At 38.2% G+C, this 8,300-nt stretch overlaps 1 pseudogene; it reads left to right on the forward strand.

Moving 5' to 3' along the window:
• Positions 1-2,799: 2,799 nt before the first annotated feature.
• LOC101691833 lies at positions 2,800-4,933 on the forward strand (annotated as a pseudogene).
• Positions 4,934-8,300: the final 3,367 nt, after the last annotated feature.

The following is an 8,300-nucleotide window of genomic DNA, read 5'->3' on the forward strand; positions in this document are numbered from 1 at the left end:
CACAAGTAGGCAGAGAGGCAGGGGGAGAGAGAGAGAGGAGGAGGCAGGCTCCCTGCTGAGCGGAGAGCTCATGACCTGAGCCGAAGGCAGGGGCTTAACCCACTGAGCCACCCAGGCGCTCCTAAATCCCCTTTCTATAAGAACACTACAGTAGTTTATCAGAAAACATTTTTCTTTTGGTCAAAATATGTGAGGGAAGATGGCTTAAAATTATAATTATTTTGTTTTATCCCCTCTAGGTTAAAGGATATATAAACAATTTTCTTAAAATATATTTTCTGTTGATATCAATGCAGTCTCATTCCTTTCATTCAGAGAAATAAAGAGCATTTGTGTGTCTATTAAAAAAAATCATGTCACCAAAGTGTGGAGATGTAAAATAAGATCATAAAGTAAGGAGCACTGAATAGAGAAGGGAGTTAGTCCTGATTGCCCTAGGTATAAAGATAAGAGAGAGTGACAGAAATTGTGTGAGGTATTTTATTAACTTCTTTTAGATCAGCTTGGCCTAAACCCCCAATTCTCAAAAACTCATCTCCATACCTAAATCTTCGAATCAATCATCACACCTGTGCTGATTTATTTCTCTGCTCTGACATTTTCCATGGCATCAGAGTGACAGAAAACAGTCCCTGGTCTGTGAGGAAGACCTACAACAGCAGTTCCTTCATGAGGAAGCAACATAGACTTTTATCTGACTAACGGTTTTGAACTGAAAAAACCAGATTGAGCAGCACCGTCATTTGAAACAAAGTGTACTGGATGGCACATTACTAAGCCCGCTGAAAACCACATGGCTCTTGACTGGACTCTACCTCAGATTCTGCAGGACTGGCCCCGGCGGCTGGGTCTGTGGACTGAGCCTTCCTCTCTCTCAGAGCAGTGAAGCTTCCCGAGCAGGGTCAGCGGCCCACAGCAATGGCCCACAGACGGAATGCTTGTCACGCCACCACAAGCTTCTTTTGCATTTGGGAAACAAAACACAAAAAATGAAGCTGTCATCACTGTTTTCGTTTTCACAAATCTTTAAGGGTGATACCAACTTCCATTATCCAGAAGTGGGGTAAAATCATAAACCATACAGTAAATGTGGTTAAAATCTTTGTAGCGCCCATAGCGCAGAACTCAGGCTGGTCAAGTAGGCTCAGACAGGCCTAGCGATTTTTCCCACGCATTGGCTATCCTTTCTCTGAGAAGCTAGTCTTGTTCTACAGTTCAGCCAGTTGCTGGCTGAGATTCTGTTCTAGCCTGAAGGACTTCCTGAAACATCTTTATCTTGAGTCTCCGAGGCCTGCCACGGCTCACAGGCCCTCCTGTCTTGTCCCACCGATGAAGTCAGTTTTCCTGAATATTGGAAAATAGCACTGGACAAAGCTGAATCTGTCTTTCTTCTCCTCTGCCAACCATGGCAGGGCAATTGCTTTTCTTGCCAGTCATGCTTGAATTCTGCCTTTCAACTCCCAACATCCTCAACTAGAGGCTTGGCCAAAAGGGCCAATCCCCATTGGCTTAAGCAAGCAGGTGCATCCTGCTTCTGTTCCTGCCATTCTCGGCTTCTTCTCCATGGGTCCTGCATCTGGAGTTTTTCCTAGCACTTAACAGAACTGTAGGAAATGGTAAGACTACCCAATAAGGGACTGAACATCCTTCCCTCCATAAAGCACTCACATTATAATGAGAGGATTTCCGACAAACAGGAAGAGATACATCCAACAGCAAACAAGTAACTTACTTAAAAAAAAAAAAATTAGAAGCAAGAAAGCCAAGAGACAGTGATAATTGATTGGAGAGTTCAAAGAAAGCTGAAACCCAAGCTCATGTTGGAAGAAGTCAGGATTCAAGCTGAATCAAGGATCTAACTGCAGAGGGTCTTGAGGAATTAAGTCCATGGTAACACTGGGAAGGGGGAGATGCAGATGCAGCTGAGACAGTGATTAAGAACTCTTTGGGTTCCCAGATCTCCCTTCCCTGCCCTATGCAGAAGGCTGACTGCAGGGTAATGACACCACCTTCCTTCAATTTAGGAGAAGCTGGAAGCTTTCTTCTTTGTGAAGAGGCTGAACCGGGTAGGTTCTGAACTCAGGGACACAGGACATAGATGTGGGGAGTGCTGTATTATAAACTGGAAGATTAAGTGAATGACTATTCTGAATTATAAAACTCCTCTCTCCGTTTCCCCATTTGGGTCCTAGAATGCTATTCACCAGGCTTTTATCTTCCAAGCAGGAGAATGGAGCTTTCTTCCCTCAGGACAAAGTTCTTCAGATGAGGAATTTTCCCTCCTGAAATGTCCCAGCCACTCACCCTTCAAAGAAGCCAGCTAGACCAGAAACACCCACACAAATGTCTCATCAGCTGCATATGCCTCATTCATAATTATGATCAGTACCCAAAGGTCAGCAGATAATAGAGGAAAGCTACAAGCATGAAATCCCAAAGTAAAAAGGTGGAAAAAAAAAAACAACCAGAAAAACCAAAACAACAAATACCTTTATTTTTTTAAAGATTTTATTTATTTATTTGACAGAGAGAGAGATGGCAAGTAGGCAGAGAGGCAGGCAGAGAGATGAGGGAAGCAGGCTTCCCATTGAGCAGAGAGCCCAGTGCAGGGCTTGATCCCAGGACCCTGAGATCATGACCTGAGCAGAAGGCAGAGGCTTAACCCACTGAGCCACCCAGGCACCCAACAAAAACTTCTAGAAAATAATGTCCCCCGCCCCCCAAATCTAAAAAAGCCATAAAGCTCTCTGGTCTGATCTCTCTCGGTGTCTGCTCAGTCAGTCCCACACCACGGGGAAGCAGAACAATCAAGTAATCTATATGAACCCAATAGCAATGCCCAGATCAAGGGGTCCAAACCAGTGTTCACAGCCAATGATCCAAGATTATCTGAAGTGACCAAGGCCTACCTGGGAAGAAGTGAAAGAACAACTAGAAAAGAAAAAGGCTCCAAGGCATTGGCTGAATTTGAAGAAAAAAATAAATGAAAACTGGAAGAAAGAACTAGAAAGATGCAGGGACACAGGGTGAAATTATTAAGGGGGAAATGAGAGCTCATAAAAAAAAAAAAGACAGAAAAGAAAAGAGAAAAGGAGATATCTGGTAGGTATCTTCTCCATCAGGCTCTCATTCTTCTGGAAATTCTTCTGATTATAAAGGTGAGGATAAAAAGCAAAGAAAAACAAAAAGGACCATTCACAAAAGCTTCTGAAAGTTCCATGTCAGAAACTGAACCGGATAGTAAGGATAGTTTAAAAAAGAAAAAGAAGTCAAAGGACGCAACTGACAAATAAAAGGATATGAACAGATTCAGCAATATATATATATATATATATATATATATTTTCAATATATATATATATATAGAAAATAAATCTTTATCATCTATCATCTGAGTCCTTATTAGAATTAGATTATATTAAGAAGGTACAAGCAAAAAAGAAGAAAAGCAGTGAAGAACAAGAAAAAGTAACAGAAAAAAAAAAGAAGCAGAAGAAACACAGAAGAAGAAAAAGAGAGCTTCTCGTTCAAGTTTGGACTCATGGTTGCAGTAAGAATAATAAGGATTCCTTTACAAAGAAAGTGCAATGTTTAAGGAAATTTCAACTGTGAAAATTATAACATAATTACTAAAATGCATGCATTTCCTTATTTTTAGAATTACTCCTGGACTATTCGGTAGCCACTTGGATGCTGATGTGTGAAAGGGCCATCATTGTTGCCTGCTGTTGGAATATCTATTTTTTTCTCTTCTGGTGCTTAACAACTCTGAGAGATAATACACTGTAGTTGTGCTAGTGGTTAAGATACACGGGGATAAAGTTAATGCTTTTGACTAGAAGTATTAATGTTAAATCTACAGAAATAGAATTTTGATACATCATTAAGATGTAATTAGAAATGACCAGACTACTCTAGTTAACATTTTTGAAATAACATTTTGAAATAAGCTTACATTGGTATCTCAGAATCTTTACTCTGTAGGTAAGTGTATTTTCCCCCACACTTATCTACTTTTATTTACCTGATGAGGGAGCTTTCGGGGTGGGGGGGTGGCTTGCTATCTCTTTAACTAGGAGAATAGCGGAATAGCGTGTTTTTTATCCTCACATTCTATTAAAAAAATGATTTTATTTATTTATTTGACAGAGAGAGATAGTGAGAGAGGGAACACCAGCAGGGGGGGGGTGGGAGAGAAAGAAGCAGGTTTCCCACTGAGCAGGGAGCCCAATGTGGGACTCTATCCCAGGGCCCTGGGATCATAACCTGAGCCCAAGGCAGATGCTTAACAACTGAGCCACCCAGGTGCCCCTCACATCCTACTTTGTGGACACAACAGCCATGCTTCAGGGGAGGTCAGAGCTGGGTATAGCAGTCCTGTCCTTTGATATCCTTGGACTCTTGTTATTTGCTGTTTTCAGTGAACCAGAGACACAGTCCTTTGCAGCATGACAGAGCCTCAGAAGCTCTGAGATTTTCCTCCACTTCAACAATACTGCATGTTTTCTAGCATTAGAATATGTTATAACATTTAAATTAATTTTGACCGCATGTTGGTTTTAGAGAGGAATCTTTTCAAATAGACACTGGTACTTTTTGAACTTGTCAGCTAAACATTCTAAAATGCATGTTTTATACTGCTAGGTTTTAACCAGTCAGGAAAATTTTATGTAACCTGTGATAGTTATTTTATTTTTGTATGAATTTTGGTTTGGCTGCAATATTTGGCTTTTATTAACTCTTTATTCTTGCTATCTTAAATTCCTTACTATCTCAAATGGCATACATGCCAAGATACTTAGCTTGTTAAAAAAGCAAACTTTTGATTTTTTTGGAAACAGCTTATATTGAAGCTGAGACCTGCCATAAACAAGTTGAGTGGCAGGTCTGGTGTGCCGTGTCTTGTTACATGAAGCTATTGCCAGAATCTTAGTTAATATAATATTTTAAAAGTTTGTCTTTTTATATTCATAACGAATTATGACAAGTGAGAATTACATTATTATACTTCCTGTGTCATATTTTACTTAGACTTTGTGCTTTATATCTACTGCTGAATTTACTAGTACTGTTAAAAGGAATTGATAAATCATTTTCACTTTATATTTTAATATAGTTATAACATGAAATATAATTTAAAGTACAATTTTGTCTGCTATAGAGGGTATGCTAATTATAATGGTATATGCACAACACATTTTGGCATAAGAGGCTGGATAACTATTTTACTTAAAAAAAAAAAACCCACATTGGGGCACCTGGGTGGCTCAGTGGTTAAGCCTCTGCCTTCGGCTCAGGTCATGATCTCAGGGTCTTGGGATCGAGCCCCGCATCGGGCTCTCTGCTCAGCAGGGAGCCTGCTTCCCCCTCTCTCTCTCTCTGCCTGCCTCTCTGACTACTTGTGATCTCTGTAAAATAAATAAATAAAATCTTAAAAAAAAAACACATTAAAAAAATGTAAAAAACCCTACTGCTATAACTGTTATCTTTAGAGAGATAAGGTGGTGAAGCCATGAACAGTATGCAATAAAAAAGGAGTATTACTTTCGGATCAATAAAGATATTCTAGAAATTAAAAATGCAATACAAAAAGAGGATGTCTGATAAAAAGATCGATGATAAAGTAGAGAAGGTTCCCAAAAACTCATAATAAAAGAAATGGATTCTAGAAGAAAAAAGTTAAAAAAAAGAAAGATTAGTTCAAGAGATTCAACATCCAAAATATAAGAATTCCCCCATACCAAAACAAACAAACAAACAAACAAACAACATAAAAAAACAAAACCAGGATGGGAAGAATAGAAAAAAATCATCTGAAGAAAATTGCTCAAAAATGAAGAATCTAAGCATTTAGATTTGAAAGGGTCCAATGATGCTCAGCAGAGAGAGTGAAGGAGGCCCAGATCAAGGCCAAACATAATGAAATCATGAGTAAAGAGAAGAGACGACCTCAAAAACTTACAATATTTAAATTAAAAAAGAGAGAGAGAGAGAGAGAGAATCAAAATGGCATTAGATTTCTCAAGAGAAACACTGCAAGCCAAAGGCATCATGGCAATGTCTCTAATATTGCATGGAAAATGAATTTGCAGCTTAGAATTCTATGCTTTCTTGTTAAACAAGGTACAAGTAGAATAAAAACAAATTTTAGGTATGTGTGATGGCTAATTTTGTATGTCAACTTGGTTAGGCCACAGTGCCTAGATATGTGGTCAAACATTATTCTAAATGTTTCCATGAGGATGTTTTTGGCTGAGATTAAAATTTAAATCAGTGCACTGTGAGGAAAGCAGGTAGCTTTGCATCACGTGGATGGGCCTCATCCAAATAGCTGAGAATCTGAATAGAACAAAAGACTGACATCCCTGGAGCAAGAAGGAATCCTACAGCAGATGACTGCCTTTTAGACTTGAACTGCAACATTGGCAGGAAGTTCTGGGTCTCCAGCCTGACAAAACTTGAACCTTAACTGCAGCATTAGCTCTTCTCTGGGTCTCTATTTTACCAGCTCATAGAGCTTGAACTTGCCAGGTTCCATAATCACATGATCCAATTTCTTAAAATAAATCTATCTACACACACACACACACACACACACACACACACACACACCCTATTGATTTGGTTTCACTAGAGAATCCTAATAAAGAATTTATCATAATTTCCATGCATTGGAAGAATGCATTGCACCCAATCATAAGAGTAAACAAAGAGAGAAAGACACTGCATCCAGGACACAAGGGACTCAACAGAACTGAGCACATAAGGGAATTCCCAGGCTAAAGGGGAAGGAAGAGCCTGTGATAAGACAGCTGTACCACAAGCCAGAAAACAACTAGGTTCATCAGGAGCAGAGGTGAGGGCTCCAGAGAGATGTATGTCTAAGTCAGAGAGAGAGCGAGAAAGACAGGAAAGGAGAAAGAAACTCATAGACAATGGAAGAGTTGACTGGAGAGGTGGAGAATTTGGGGAAAAATTAGTGATAGATACACATAAAGTAAGCAACTGAGAAAAAGGATAATGACCTCATCAGAAAATAAAAAGCAATGTAAGAAAGGATAAGTTTTCTTTGTATACTACATAGTTGGGTCAGTACTTATACAGTATACATCAAATTGTAATCTTACCAAAAACTATGACTGAGGAATTGGAAAAAATGGGAAAATGAGAAAGGGGGAAAATGATCTTTCAAAGTAGAAGGTCAATAGATATTATCTACAGTTTAGAAAATCAAATATTGGTATACAGTTTATTTTATTTTATTTTATTTTTTTTTTGAGAAATGAGGGCAAGTACTAGAAAAAAAACCACCTAAGAAAAATAGCTAAAGGAACTGAAAGTGGCTGCCTCCTAGGAATAACAAATGAGTATATGTAGGGATGAGACAGAAAGAAACCTTTTTAAAATTATAAGTCTTATAGAATTATTTTAATATTTTAATAAAGATAGTATTTATGTATAGCTTTCATTAAAACAAAGTTAACTTATAAAACTAAAATTAATTGGAAAAATAGGAAAAAAAGAACTACTATTACATATGTTTTTATGGCATCATCTTATATAGAGAGGAAGAGTCTGTTTTTCTCTTGCTTGCTGGCCCAATTTTGTAGCTTCTTTAGTGTTAAAATAGAATGTTTGGGTTCAATGACAAGATAATAAATTTTAAAATATTTTTAGGAAAGAAGATCGTTAGGAAATTGTCCACATTCAGGTAGGGTGGATATTACACATGTGCTTCTTCATCTATTGACTCTACAAATTTAACAATGCAGAAAAATTTCAAAAGTAGACAGTAGCTCACTGGCCAAATCTGACTTGCAGATATAATTTATGTGGCTTGTATAGTTTTCTAGAAAAAAAAATAAAAATTGTACCTGTATTTAACATGTGGAAGATTTAGCATAAAAATTTTAAAGATTGGCTTCTCCTAGGGAATTGTAAGATTTGACTACTTTGGGTCCACATCCCCTCATGGCCACACTGGCAGAAGCTGAATGAGGGACAAGGTAAATTAAGATTCACCCACATGCCATCGTATAGGAGCAATGATGCTCTTTATGCAATGAAAAATTAACACAAATGTATATTAATATGTTAGAAAACCCATGAAGGTAGAGAATATTGCATGTAGTATGCTACCATTGGATAAAAAGAAAATATTTAAGTTTATGTATCTGCTGGAACATGTACAGAATAGCTCGGCAAGCACGCACAAGCAATAGGTAACATCTGAAGATAGGATGTGGTATCTGGGACACAGGATGAAGGGAGATCTTTTTACCTTCTGTAACTGTTGAATA

The sequence above is a fragment of the Mustela putorius genome, unplaced genomic scaffold, assembly GCF_011764305.1.
Source record: "Mustela putorius furo isolate JIRA1106 unplaced genomic scaffold, ASM1176430v1.1 tig00003846_pilon_pilon_pilon, whole genome shotgun sequence".
Classification (NCBI taxonomy): domain Eukaryota; kingdom Metazoa; phylum Chordata; class Mammalia; order Carnivora; family Mustelidae; genus Mustela; species Mustela putorius.